General features: G+C 40.8%; 1 pseudogene; it reads left to right on the forward strand.

Annotated features, from left to right (window-relative positions):
- Window positions 1-15,813, forward strand: part of LOC117532330 — an 83,457-nt pseudogene that overhangs the window by 63,828 nt on the left and 3,816 nt on the right.

Genomic DNA, 15,813 nt, shown 5'->3' on the forward strand with positions numbered 1-15,813 from the left:
ATGCTCTAATCTCTGTAATAAAAACCTTTAAATTTTAAAATTTTAAAAAACATTTAGGTAAAAAATTTACCTACCTGTTAGTGTAGGTAAATCCATAACACACTTTGCCCTTTGACCTATGACCTTGAACATTGAATCAGGTCTTGTGTATGAGGATCTGAATCTTCAGTAAAAATTTCATAAAGATTTGAAAAATTGTGGGCTCCAGGCTTTTAACAAACAAACAGACAAACAAACAGGGGCAAAACACAACCTCCTCCACTTTGGTTGGTGGCAGTAATGTATGAGTGTCCACACCATATTAACTCTTGCTGTCATTTGTGCAGTTATTCTTCGTACATCACTTGCAAATCATTGTCCACTCCAACAAAAACATTTTTGAAAGGTCATGACATTTGGCATGTGTTATCTGGGATTTCAGTAAATGAGGCGCTTAATGTTTTCATGATGCTTCATGGCTTTATGCCGAGTTAATATAAATGTCACCTTTAGTCAGTGGGTCATCACTTTTCCCACAAGAGGGCAGTATTGTACTTGACAATAGATGTTTTGCTGGTAGTGCAGCAGATATTTACAGAAGAATCTTTCAAATGTTGAAACAAGCACCAAATTTGGCACAAATACTCCTTAGACATTTCTCTTTTGAAAAAAAAAAATGATTGGCCACTTGAATTGCCAGGTAGGCATCAAAATTAAAACATACTTCAATCATATTGAAAGCTATGCCACATAATTTGTCAGATCATAAATATTCCATAAAGGTATAGTTTGGACTATCTGTGACTGAATGTTCTGTAGTTATGGGGTAAAAACAGCAAGAATGGTGGCAAAGTTCAATATCAGTTTGTACAGGTGTCAAAAGTTAAAGCTGCTCCAGTTTTGGTAAAAAGTGGTGCAAATTATTGGAGCTAATAGGATTAATAAATGGAATAATTTTGACTGTGATGAATGCTTGTTCTGCAAAGTAAAGGTCAAACAATGTCGACCGCCATTGGATTCTATGACATGTGACATATGTTACCCCATAACATGATAACTAAGTATAACACATGGTGCAAACTTCCTTTTTAGAACCCTATTAACCAGACATGGAGTCCAACATGTATTGGACTAGTTCAGAAATACACATAGTATGACACTGTAAATTTGTTTGGGGTTGGCAAGTCCACAAACAGATGAAAAAGAATTGACTTGTGATGGAAGCCAACAAGATCTCCAGTGCAACTTTTGATCAGAAACCCCAAGTTTCTTTTGATTCATTTGAACGTTAGTGGCAAACAAAGTGTGAGCTGTTCAGCAAAATAATTTCCAAGAGTTGATTGAGGTATTTCTGATGTTGATCTGGTTTGAATTGTTTGAAGCTGCTGCCGGTGGCCACTTTGTTCCAGCTCAGAGGGCTGCAGAGGTGCTGCGAGATCAAACTGTCCCAAAGTCTGAGTCCGGACAACGTCGTCAGCATCTATCAGAGTGCCAAGGTACGACAAACACACAATGACACCAGGAACACTGAGTGGAGAGATTCAGTCTGAAAGCTCAACAAGAGCCAAGTGAAAAACAGAAAGAACTGCAACAATCTTTCACTTCTGCTCCAAATCAGCACTCATACTTAATTCTGCTAAATTACATTCTATGCTTCCCAAAATATTAAACTGAGATATTAGGAGGACTGCTTTCTTCCATCTATGAAACATAGGGAGAGTTCGTCCTATCCTGTCGATGGCTGATGCTGAGACTTTGATACATGCATTTATCTCTTCCAGATTGGATTATTGTAATGCTTTATTTTCTGGTCTGCTGCAGTCCAGGATTAAGGGTCTTCAGTTAGTGCAGAATGCTGCTACCAGACTTTTGACACAAAGTAGAAAGTTTGACCACATTACACCCATTCTGGCATCTCCTCATTGGCTTCCGGTTTCTGCCATATTGGATTTTAAAGTCCTGTTGCTGGTCTATAAAATTGCTCATGGACTGGCTCCTTCCTACCGGGCGGACTTGGTCAAGCCCTACGTACCGGCACGGCCCTTCCGTTTACAGAGCTTCTGTGTGTTCCAAGGGTGAATAAGAAGTCTGTGGGGTATAGAGCCTTCTCCTACCGTGGCCCTACTCTCTGGAACAATCTACCTGCAGCTATAAGGTAGTCCGAGACGGTGGAGACTTTTAAATCAAGACTGAAGACCCATTTTTTTGCTATAAGGTCTGACACGGTGGAGACTTTTAAATCAAGACTGAAGACCCATTTTTTTAGACTGTCTTATCATTAATTTATTCTGTTTTTATGTTTGTCTTGTAATTGGCTGCCTCTACTGGTGGTTGGCTCTCACTGCGGTATTGTATCACTTCCTATTCCGGAGCACAGCGGTGTTTTGCTGTATCTGTTAGCTGTTTAATCTGCGCAGTTAGATTGATCTGGTTAACTACGAGGTCTGTTAGAAAAGTATCCGACCTTATTATTTTTTTCAAAAACCATATGGATTTGAATCACGTGTGATTACATCAGACATGCTTGAACCCTCGTGGGCATGCAAGAGTTTTTTCACGCCTGTCGGTTACGTCATTCGCCTGTGGGCAGTCTTTGAGTGAGGAGTCGCCCACCCTCTCGTCGTTTTTTTCATTGTTTAGGAATGGCTCAGAGACTGCTGCTTTGTTTGATAAAAATTTTTTCAAAAACTGTAAGGCACAACTGAGTGGACACCATTCGATAAATTCAGCTGGTTTTCGGTAAACATTTTAACGGCTGATGAGAGATTTTGGTCTGGTAGTGTTGCTTTAAGGACGGCCCACGGCGCCTGACGGCGATCTGTGCTTCGAGGCAGCAGCGTCTCGCCGTTTCAAGTTGAAAACTTCCACATTTGAGGCTCTGTTGACCCATTAAGTCGTCAGAGAACAGAGAACTTTCAGAAGAAGTCGCCATGAGGAGTTTATTCGGACATTCCATTGTTAACGGACATTTTGTAATGAAAGAACGTGCGGGCAGAGTCGCATGTCGGACCGGACCTGACCGTGGGGGGTCGCGACAGGAAAAACACCTCCGTTGGAAACCTTAACGGGCAATGTCCTTAAACAGTGGAATGTCCGCGTAAAGTCCTCATGCCGGCCTCTTCTGAATCTTCTCTGTTCTCTCACGACGTCCTGAGTGAATTAAGCCTTAAATTAGGATGTTTTCAGGTCAAAACAGGCCGACAATGGCGCCTGGAAGCGCTGCGCGACGTCCCGCTCCGTGGGAAGTCATTAAAGTGACAGAAATCTCTCATCAGCCGTTAAACGTTTCACCGAAAACCAGCTAAATTTCTCGAATAGTGTCCACTCGGATATTCCTCACAGGTCCAGAAAAATTTTGATAAAGCAACGTGCGCCGTCTCGAGCAGCATGTGAAACAAAGGAATTCAGCCTAGAGGGCTGAACCACATCTCATTCAAGGCCTGCCCACAGGGAAATGACATCACCGACATGCGTGAAAAAACTCACGCATGCGCACGAGGGTTCAAGCATGATTGGTGTAATCGCACGTCAATCAAATCCATATAGTTAAAAAAAAAATAAAAGTGTCAGTTTCTTATCTAATAGACCTCGTAGATAACGATTTGTTTCACAGTGTAATCTTCACGTGCCTTAACTAAAGCACTCCCTCTGCTGATTCACCTCTAAATTATTTACACATTATTTACTTTGTGTGTTTTTAGGAATCCGCTAGCTTAGCGCAGCTACTAGCTCTTAGCTGGTTTAGCATGGTGGCTTCTCCTGTCTCTCCCACACTTTTCTGCTCTGGGTGTGAAATGTTTAGTTATTCCTCGGCCTCCTTTAGCAGTAATGGTACTTGTAATAAGTGTAGCTTATTCGTAGCTTTGGAGGCCAGGCTGCGCGAATTGGAGACTCGGCTCCGCACCTTGGAAAATCCTACAGCTAGCCAGGCCCCTGTAGTCGGTGCGGACCAAGGTAGCTTAGCCGCCGTTAGTTCCCCTCCGGCAGATCCCGAGCAGCAGGGAAAGCAGGCCGACTGGGTGACTGTGAGGAGGAAGCGTAGTCCTAAATAGAAGCCCCGTGTACACCGCCAACCCGTTCACATCTCTAACCGCTTTTCCCCACTCGGCGACACACCCGCCGAGGAACAAACTCTGGTTATTGTCGACTCTGTTTTGAGAAATGTGAAGATAGTGACACCAGCAACCATAGTCAATTGTCTTCCGGGGGCCAGAGCAGTTGACACTGAAGGAAATTTGAAACTGCTGGCTAAGGCTAAGCGTAAATTTGGCAAGATTGTAATTCACGTTGGCAGTAATGACACCCGGTTACGCCAATCGGAGGTCACTAAAATTAACATTGAATCGGTGTGTAACTTTGCAAAAACAATGTCGGACTCTGTAGTTTTCTCTGGGCCCCTCCCCAATCGGACTGGGAGTGACATGTTTAGCCGCGTGTTCTCCCTGAATTGCTGGCTGGCTGAGTGGTGTCCAAAAAATGAGGTGGGCTTCATAGATAATTGGCAAAGCTTCTGGGGGAAACCTGGTCTTGTTAGGAGAGACGGCATCCATCCCACTTTGGATGGAGCAGCTCTCATTTCTAGAAATCTGGCTAATTTTCTTAAATCCTCCAAACCGTGACTATCCAGGGTTGGGACCAGGAAGCAGAGTTGTAGTCTTACACACCTCTCTGCAGCTTCTCTCCCCCTGCCATCCCCTCATTACCCCATCCCCGTAGAGACGGTGCCTGCTCCCAGACCACCAATAACCAGCAAAAATCTATTTAAGCATAACAATTCAAAAAGAAAAAATAATATAGCACCTTCAACTGCACCACAGACTAAAACAGTTAAATGTGGTCTATTAAATCAATCAATCAATCAATCAAGTTTTATTTCTATGGCACTTTACAACAGTTTTCACTGAACCAAAGTGCTTTCCAATAGCACCAGCTAGAGATAAAATAAAAAGAAAAGTACAAAAAACACAATAAAACACAATAAGAGCATCCAAAATAGAATAAAAATAGACAAAAAAGTGTCAAAGCAATTATGTGCAAAAAGCTGCCCTGAACAAGTATGTTTTTAACTTAGCTTTAAACAGAGGCAAGCTATTAATGGACCTCAGTTCAGGAGGTAATGCATTCCACAACTTAGGACCTGCTACTGCAAAAGAACGGTCACCCCATTGTTTGCACCTAGACCTGGGAACCTCAAGAAAGTTTTGGTCAGCAGACCAAAGTGCTCTGACAGGGTTGTGTGTTTTTAACAGGTCACATAAATAAGAAGGTGCAATGCCATTTACAGCTTTAAAAACAAACATTAACAGTTTAAAATCAACTCTAAAACAGACTGGAAGCCAGTGCAGGGAGTAAAGTACAGGAGTGATGTGGCTGTGCTTCCTGGTATTGGTCAACAGGCGAGCAGCAGCATTCTGGACCAGTTGGAGTCGGTTTAGAGAGCCTTGAGTGATACCAACATAAAGTGCATTGCAATAGTCAATCCGGGAGCTGATAAAAGCATGCATAGCCTTTTCAAGGTCCTTTTGGCTTAGAAAGGGTTTGACTTTTGCCAGGAGTCTCAGCTGGAAAAAACTGGCTCTTACTACACTGTCAATTTGTTTCTCAAATTTAAACAGTCGTCAAACCGCACACCAAGGTTCCTTACCACAGCCCTACGATAAGGAGCCAGGGAGCGAAGATCTGGATCAGAGTTAGTTTTAGCTCCAAACAGAATACACTCTGTTTTGGCTTCATTAAGGCATTATTAAACATTAGATCTCTCTCTTTGAAGTCCCTGTTAGTAAATGATATAATAATTGATCAACATACTGATTTATTCTGCCTTACAGAAACCTGGTTACAGCAGGATGAATATGTTAGTTTAAATGAGTCAATCAATCAATCAATTTTATTTATATAGCGCCAAATCACAACAAACAGTTGCCCCAAGGCACTTTATATTGTAAGGCAAGGCCATACAATAATTACGGAAACAAATTACGTTTTTCAGCATCACTCTGAGACAAGACCTTTCTCATTTTAGAGATATTGTGTAAATGCAAAAAAGCAGTCCTACATATTTGTTTAATATGCGCATTGAATGACACATCCTGATCAAAAATGACTCCAAGATTTCTGACAGTATTACTAGAGGTCAGGGTAATGCCATCCAGAGTAAGGATCTGGTTAGACACCATGTTTCTAAGATTTGTGGGGCCAAGTACAATAACTTCAGTTTTATCTGAGTTTAAAAGAAGGAAATTAGAGGTCATCCATGTCTTTATGTCTGTAAGACAATCCTGCAGTTTAGCTAATTGCTGTGTGTCCTCTGGCTTCATGGATAGATAAAGCTGGGTATCATCTGCGTAACAATGAAAATTTAAGCAATGCCGTCTAATAATACTGCCTAAGGGAAGCATGTATAAAGTGAATAAAATTGGTCCTAGCACAGAACCTTGTGGAACTCCATAATTAACCTTAGTCTGTGAAGACGATTCCCCAATTACATGAACAAATTGTAATCTATTAGATAAATATGATTCAAACCACTGCAGCGCAGTGCCTTTAATACCTATGGCATGCTCTAATCTCTGTAATAAAATTTTATGGTCAACAGCATCAAAAGCAGCACTGAGGTCTAACAGAACAAGCACAGAGATGAGTCCACTGTCTGAGGCCATAAGAAGATCATTTGTAACCTTCACTAATGCTGTTTCTGTACTATGATGAATTCTAAACCCTGACTGAAACTCTTCAAATAGACCATTCCTCTGCAGATGATCAGTTAGCTGTTTTACAACTACCCTTTCAAGAATTTTTGAGAGAAAAGGAAGGTTGGAGATTGGCCTATAAATGAGTCAACACCCCCGAGTCACACTAACTGCCAGAACGCTCGTAGCACGGGCCAAAGCGGAGGATTAGCAGCAATCTTCCACTCCAGCTTATTAATTAATCAAAAACCCAGACAGAGCTTTAATTCATTTGAAAGCTTGTCTCTTAGTCTTGTCCATCCAAATTGGAAGTCCCAAAAACCAGTTTTATTTGTTGTTATCTATTGTCCACCTGGTCGTTACTGTGAGTTTCTCTGTGAATTTTCGGACCTTTTGTCTGACTTAGTGCTTAGCTCAGATAAGATAGCTGGGTCAAGTGATGGCTTTTTAAGTAATGGTTACTGCCACCTTAAAAGCCTGTGGTACATAGCCAACTAATAAAGATAGATTGATCATATTTAAGATCGAAGCATTAATTAATGGTAGGGCTTCCTTGAGCAGCCTGGTAGGAATGGGGTCTAATAGACATGTTGATAGTTTGGAGGAAGTAACTAATGAAAATAACTCAGAACAATTGGAGAGAAAGAGTCTAACCAAATACCGGCATCACTGAAAGCAGCCAAAGATAACGATATGTCTTTGGGATGGTTATGAGTAATTTTTTCTCTAATAGTTAGAATTTTATTAGCAAAGAAAGTAATGAAGTCATTACTAGTTAAAGTTAAAGGAATACTCGGCTCAATAGAGCTCTGACTCTTTGTCAGCCTGGCTACAGTGCTGAAAAGAAACCTGGGGTTGTTCTTATTTTATTTTTTTTATTATTTATTTTTTATTTTTTTTATAGAGCAACAGACTCTTTTTCCAGGCTAAGTGAAGATCTTCTAAATTAGTGAGACGCCATTTCCTCTCCAACTTACGGGTTATCTGCTTTAAGCTGCGAGTTTGTGAGTTATACCACGGAGTCAGGCACTTCTGATTTAAGGCTCTCTTTTTCAGAGGAGCTAAAGCATCCAAAGTTGTCTTCAATGATGATGTCAAACTATTGACGAGATACTCTATCTCACTCACAGAGTTTAGGTAGCTACTCTGCACTGTGTTGGTATATGGCATTAGAGAACATAAAGAAGGAATCATATCCTTAAACCTAGTTACAGCACTTTCTGAAAGACTTCTAGTGTAATGAAACTTATTCCCCACTGCTGGGTAGTCCATCAGAGTAAATGTAAATGTTATTAAGAAATGATCAGACAGAAGGGGGTTTTCAGGGAATACTGTTAAGTCTTCTATTTCCATACCATAAGTCAGAACAAGATCTAAGGTATGATTAAAGTGATGGGTGGACTCATTTACATTTTGAGCAAAGCCAATCGAGTAGCTACCTAAACTCTGTGAGTGAGATAGAGTATCTCGTCAATAGTTTTACATCCTCATTGAAGACAACTTTGGATGCTTTAGCTCCTCTGAAAACAAGAGCCTTAAATCAGAAGTGCCTGACTCCGTGGTATTACTCACAAACTCGCAGCTTAAAGCAGATAACCTGTAAGTTGGAGAGGAAATGGCGTCTCACTAATTTAGAAGATCTTCACTTAGCCTGGAAAAAGAGTCTGTTGCTCTATAAAAAAGCCCTCCGTAAAGCTAGGACATCTTACTACTCATCACTAATTGAAGAAAATAAGAACAACCCCAGGTTTCTTTTCAGCACTGTAGCCAGGCTGACAAAGAGTCAGAGCTCTATTGAGCTGAGTATTCCTTTAACTTTAACTAGTAATGACTTCATGACTTTCTTTGCTAATAAAATTCTAACTATTAGAGAAAAAAATACTCATAACCATCCCAAAGACATATCGTTATCTTTGGCTGCTTTCAGTGATGCCGGTATTTGGTTAGAGTCTTTCTCTCCGATTGTTCTGAGTTATTTTCATTAGTTACTTCCTCCAAACCATCAACATGTCTATTAGACCCCATTCCTACCAGACTGCTCAAGGAAGTCCTACCATTAATTAATGCTTCGATCTTAAATATGATCAATCTATCTTTATTAGTTGGCTATGTACCACAGGCTTTTAAGGTGGCAGTAATTAAACCATTACTTAAAAAGCCATCACTTGACCCAGCTATCTTAGCTAATTATAGGCCAATCTCCAATCTTCCTTTTCTCTCAAAAATTCTTGAAAGGGTAGTTGTAAAACAGCTAACTGATCATCTGCAGAAGAATGGTCTATTTGAAGCGTTTCAGTCAGGTTTTAGAATCCATCATAGTACAGAAACAGCATTAGTGAAGGTTACAAATGATCTTCTTATGGCCTCAGACAGTGGACTCATCTCTGTGCTTGTTCTGTTAGACGTCAGTGCTGCTTTTGATACTGTTGACCATAAAATTTTATTACAGAGATTAGAGCATGCCATAGGTATTAAAGGCACTGCGCTGCTGTGGTTTGAATCATATTTTTCTAATAGACTACAATTTGTTCATGTAAATGGGGAATCTTCTTCACAGACTAAGGTTAATTATGGAGTTCCATAAGGTTCTGTGCTAGGACCAATTTTATTCACTTTATACATGTTTCCCTTAGGCAGTATTATTAGACAGCATTGCTTAAATTTTCATTGTTATGCAGATGATACCCAGCTTTATCTATCCATGAAGCCAGAGGACACACACCAATTAGCTAAACTGCAGGATTGTCTTACAGACATAAAGACATGGATGACCTCTAATTTCCTGCTTTTAAACTCAGATAAAACTGAAGTTATTGTACTTGGCCCCACAAATCTTAGAAACATGGTGTCTAACCAGATCCTTACTCTGGATGGCATTACCCTGACCTCTAGTAATACTGTGAGAAATCTTGGAGTCATTTTTGATGTCTCAGAGTGATGCTGAAAAACTAATTCATGCATTTATTTCCTCTAGGCTGGACTATTGTAATTCATTATTATCAGGTTGTCCTAAAAGTTCTGTGAAAAGCCTTCAGTTAATTCAAAATGCTGCAGCTAGAGTACTGACAGGGACTAGAAGGAGAGAGCATATCTCACCCATATTGGCCTCTCTTCATTGGCTTCCTGTTAATTCTAGAATAGAATTTAAAATTCTTCTTCTTACTTATAAGGTTTTGAATAATCAGGACCCATCTTATCTTAGGGACCTCATAGTACCATATCACCCCAATAGAGCGCTTCGCTCTCAGACTGCAGGCTTACTTGTAGTTCCTAGGGTTTGTAAGAGTAGAATGGGAGGCAGAGCCTTCAGCTTTCAGGCTCCTCTCCTCTGGAACCAGCTCCCAATTCAGATCAGGGAGACAGACACCCTCTCTACTTTTAAGATTAGGCTTAAAACTTTCCTTTTTGCTAAAGCTTATAGTTAGGGCTGGATCAGGTGACCCTGAACCATCCCTTAGTTGTGCTGCTATAGACTTATACTGCTGGGGGGTTCCCATGATGCACTGAGTGTTTCTTTCTCTTTTTGCTCTGTATGCACCACTCTGCATTTAATCATTAGTGATTGATCTCTGCTCTCTTCCACAGCATGTCTTTTTCCTGGTTCTCTCCCTCAGCCCCAACCAGTCCCAGCAGAAGACTGCCCCTCCCTGAGCCTGGTTCTGCTGGAGGTTTCTTCCTGTTAAAAGGGAGTTTTTCCTTCCCACTGTCGCCAAGTGCTTGCTCACAGGGGGTCTTTTTGACCGATGGGGTTTTTCCGTAATTATTGTATGGCCTTGCCTTACAATATAACGCGCCTTGGGGCAGCTGTTTGTTGTGATTTGGTGCTATGTAAATAAAGTTGATTTGATTTGATTTGATAATCTATCTCACTTACAGAGTTTAGGTAGCTACTCTGCCCTGTGTTGGTATATGGCATTGGAGAACATAAAGAATGAATCATATCCTTAAACCTAGTTACAGCGCTTTCTGAAAGACTTCTAGTGTAATGAAACTTATTCCCCACTGCTGGGTAGTCCATCAGAGTAAATGTAAATGTTATTAAGAAATGATCAGACAGAAGGGGGTTTTCAGGGAATACTGTTAAGTCTTCAATTTCCATACCATAAGTCAGAACAAGATCTAAGGTATGATTAAAGTGGTGGGTGGACTCATTTACATTTTGAGCAAAGCCAATCGAGTCTAACAATAGATTAAATGCAGTGTTGAGGCTGTCATTCTCAGCATCTGTGTGGATGTTAAAATCACCCACTATAATTATCTTATCTGAGCTAAGCACTAAGTCAGACAAAAGGTCTGAAAATTCACAGAGAAACTCACAGTAACGACCAGGTGGACGATAGATAATAACAAATAAAACTGGTTTTTGGGACTTCCAATTTGGATGGACAAGACTAAGAGTCAAGCTTTCAAATGAATTAAAGCTCTGTCTGGGTTTTGGATTAATTAATAAGCTGGAATGGAAGATTGCTGCTAATCATCCGCCTCGGCCCATGCTATGAGCGTTCTGGCAGTTAGTGTGACTCGGTGGTGTTGACTCATTTAAACTAACATATTCATCCTGCTGTAACCAGGTTTCTGTAAGGCAGAATAAATCAATATGTTGATCAATTATTATATCATTTACTAACTGTTATGTGTCGGACGCAGCTCGGAGAACCGACCAGCGTTTGAAGGACCCAGTATGAAATAAGCAGAGCACGGTACAAAGGCTAACTGAATTTAATACATAACAGTGATCATAATAATAATAAAAGGTGCGGTCTGGCGTGGTGCGCTCCCAGCAGCGCTAATGGTCCGGAGCCAGAAGCTGTTTCGGACCCAAGGACCCCGCCGACACCCCCCAGGTGGCCGCAACAACCGAGTCTGTGAAAGAAGGAACCATTATGTGAGTCCACACTCTACACACAGAACACTTAAAGGTGTACAAACAGCAAACACTTCCTGGCTTGATTACTGATCAGCTTCCAACCTGCAGGCATGGAACATCCCGTTCACAAATCACCACCGCAGTGGAAGCTGATACATGACTAACATACAGCTCAATACAATAAGGTGTGAGGGACACCACATTTACTGACTGTATAACTGTTAGTCACAAAATCCAACGTACCTCAGGAAGTGTGCTGACGAGCGTGAGACCTCACCCTCTCCTCTTTCACAGACCGTGCATCAAACCTGGACATTCTCAGCGTCCGCTGCTGATGAGATGGCTCCCAAGACGACGATCTCACCCGTCTGGTCACAAGGTCGAGTCTCTCGCAAATGCACACTGTGCACTTCAGTCTTAAATGCCAACATACTCCAATCCCTCCAGATGCACCTCAGCTGTGAGTCCTGACGAGTCGCAGGTGATCAGGGTGAAGTCCTCCTAACAGCCTCAGCAACACAGCCACTCAGTCCCAAATGCACGCCACCTGGGAGGAAACACAAAAGGCAAACAAACCAGCAGCCAGGCCCCCCCAGCCATACAACACTAACAGGGACTTAGAAGAGAGAGACCTAATGTTTAATAGACCACATTTAACCCTTTTAGTCTGTGGTGCAGTTGAAGGTGCTATATTATTTTTTCTTTTTGAACTTTTATGCTTAAATACATTTTTGCTGGTTATTGGTGGTCTGGGAGCAGGCACCGTAATTATCTCGTCAATAGTTTTATATCATCATTGAGGACAACTCTGGATGCTGTAGCTCCTCTGAAAAAGAGAGCCTTAAATCAGAAGTGCCTGACTCCGTGGTATAACTCACAAACTCGCAGCTTAAAGCAGATAACCCGTACGTTGGAGAGGAAATGGCGTCTCACTAATTTAGAAGATCTTCACTTAGCCTGGAAAAAGAGTCTGTTGCTCTATAAAAAAAGCCCTCCGTAAAGCTAGGACATCAATCAATCAATCAATCAATCAATCAATTTTTTTTATATAGCGCCAAATCACAACAAACAGTTGCCCCAAGGCGCTTTATATTGTAAGGCAAGGCCATACAATAATTATGTAAAACCCCAACGGTCAAAACGACCCCCTGTGAGCAAGCACTTGGCTACAGTGGGAAGGAAAAACTCCCTTTTAACAGGAAGAAACCTCCAGCAGAACCAGGCTCAGGGAGGGGCAGTCTTCTGCTGGGACTGGTTGGGGCTGAGGGAGAGAACCAGGAAAAAGACATGCTGTGGAGGGGAGCAGAGATCGATCACTAATGATTAAATGCAGAGTGGTGCATACAGAGCAAAAAGAGAAAGAAACAGTGCATCATGGGAACCCCCCAGCAGTCTACGTCTATAGCAGCATAACTAAGGGATGGTTCAGGGTCACCTGATCCATCCCTAACTATAAGCTTTAGCAAAAAGGAAAGTTTTAAGCCTAATCTTAAAAGTAGAGAGGGTGTCTGTCTCCCTGATCTGAATTGGGAGCTGGTTCCACAGGAGAGGAGCCTGAAAGCTGAAGGCTCTGCTTCCCATTCTACTCTTACAAACCCTAGGAACTACAAGTAAGCCTGCAGTCTGAGAGCGAAGCGCTGTATTGGGGTGATATGGTACTACGAGGTCCCTAAGATAAGATGGGACCTGATTATTCAAAACCTTATAAGTAAGAAGAAGAATTTTAAATTCTATTCTAGAATTAACAGGAAGCCAATGAAGAGAGGCCAATATAGGTGAGATATGCTCTCTCCTTCTAGTCCCCGTCAGTACTCTAGCTGCAGCATTTTGAATTAACTGAAGGCTTTTTAGGGAACTTTTAGGACAACCTGATAATAATGAATTACAATAGTCCAGCCTAGAGGAAATAAATGCATGAATTAGTTTTTCAGCATCACTCTGAGACAAGACCTTTCTGATTTTAGAGATATTGCGTAAATGCAAAAAAGCAGTCCTACATATTTGTTTAATATGCGCTTTGAATGACATATCCTGATCAAAAATGACTCCAAGATTTCTCACAGTATTACTAGAGGTCAGGGTAATGCCATCCAGAGTAAGGATCTGGTTAGACACCATGTTTCTAAGATTTGTGGGGCCAAGTACAATAACTTCAGTTTTATCTGAGTTTAAAAGCAGGAAATTAGAGGTCATCCATGTCTTTATGTCTGTAAGACAATCCTGCAGTTTAGCTAATTGGTGTGTGTCCTCTGGCTTCATGGATAGATAAAGCTGGGTATCATCTGCGTAACAATGAAAATTTAAGCAATACCGTCTAATAATACTGCCTAAGGGAAGCATATATAAAGTGAATAAAATTGGTCCTAGCACAGAACCTTGTGGAACTCCATAATTAACTTTAGTCTGTGAAGAAGATTCCCCATTTACATGAACAAATTGTAATCTATTAGACAAATATGATTCAAACCACCGCAGCGCAGTGCCTTTAATACCTATGGCATGCTCTAATCTCTGTAATAAAATTTTATGGTCAACAGTATCAAAAGCAGCACTGAGGTCTAACAGAACAAGCACAGAGATGAGTCCACTGTCCGAGGCCATAAGAAGATCATTTGTAACCTTCACTAATGCTGTTTCTGTACTATGATGAATTCTAAAACCTGACTGAAACTCTTCAAATAGACCATTCCTCTGCAGATGATCAGTTAGCTGTTTTACAACTACCCTTTCAAGAATTTTTGAGAGAAAAGGAAGGTTGGAGATTGGCTTATAATTAGCTAAGATAGCTGGGTCAAGTGATGGCTTTTTAAGTAATGGTTTAATTACTGCCACCTTAAAAGCCTGTGGTACATAGCCAACTAACAAAGATAGATTGATCATATTTAAGATCGAAGCATTAAATAATGGTAGGGCTTCCTTGAGCAGCCTGGTAGGAATGGGGTCTAATAAACATGTTGATGGTTTGGATGAAGTAACTAATGAAAATAACTCAGACAGAACAATTGGAGAGAAAGAGTCTAACCAAATACCGGCATCACTGAAAGCAGCCAAAGATAACGATACGTCTTTGGGATGGTTATGAGTAATTTTTTCTCTAATAGTTAAAATTTTGTTAGCAAAGAAAGTCATGAAGTCATTACTAGTTAAAGTTAATGGAATACTCAGCTCAATAGAGCTCTGACTCTTTGTCAGCCTGGCTACAGTGCTGAAAAGAAACCTGGGGTTGTTCTTATTTTCTTCAATTAGTGATGAGTAGAAAGATGTCCTAGCTTTACGGAGGGCTTTTTTATAGAGCAACAGACTCTTTTTCCAGGCTAAGTGAAGATCTTCTAAATTAGTGAGATGCCATTTCCTCTCCAACTTACGGGTTATCTGCTTTAAGCTACGAGTTTGTGAGTTATACCACGGAGTCAGACACTTCTGATTTAAAGCTCTCTTTTTCAGAGGAGCTACAGCATCCAAAGTTGTCTTCAATGAGGATGTAAAACTATTGACGAGATACTCTATCTCCCTTACAGAGTTTAGGTAGCTACTCTGCACTGTGTTGTTATATGGCATTAGAGAACATAAAGAAGGAATCATATCCTTAAACCTAGTTACAGCGCTTTCTGAAAGACTTCTAGTGTAATGAAACTTATTCCCTACTGCTGGGTAGTCCATCAGAGTAAATGTAAATGTTATTAAGAAATGATCAGACAGAAGGGAGTTTTCAGGGAATACTGTTAAGTCTTCTATTTCCATACCATAAGTCAGAACAAGATCTAAGATATGATTAAAGTGGTGGGTGGACTCATTTACTTTTTGAGCAAAGCCAATAGAGTCTAATAATAGATTAAATGCAGTGTTGAGGCTGTCATTCTCAGCATCTGTGTGGATGTTAAAATCGCCCACTATAATTATCTTATCTGAGCTAAGCACTAAGTCAGACAAAAGGTCTGAAAATTCACAGAGAAACTCACAGTAACGACCAGGTGGACGATAGATAATAACAAATAAAACTGGTTTTTGGGACTTCCAATTTGGATGGACAAGACTAAGAGACAAGCTTTCAAATGAATTAAAGCTCTGTCTGGGTTTTTGATTAATTAATAAGCTGGAATGGAAGATTGCTGCTAATCCTCCGCCCCGGCCCGTGCTACGAGCATTCTGACAGTTAGTGTGACTCCGGGGTGTTGACTCATTTAAACTAACATATTCATCCTGCTGTAACCAGGTTTCTGTTAGGCAGAATAAATCAATATGTTGATCAATTATTATATCATTTACCAACAGGGACTT

Source organism: Thalassophryne amazonica, chromosome 2 (genome assembly GCF_902500255.1).
Source record: "Thalassophryne amazonica chromosome 2, fThaAma1.1, whole genome shotgun sequence".
Lineage (NCBI taxonomy): Eukaryota > Metazoa > Chordata > Actinopteri > Batrachoidiformes > Batrachoididae > Thalassophryne > Thalassophryne amazonica.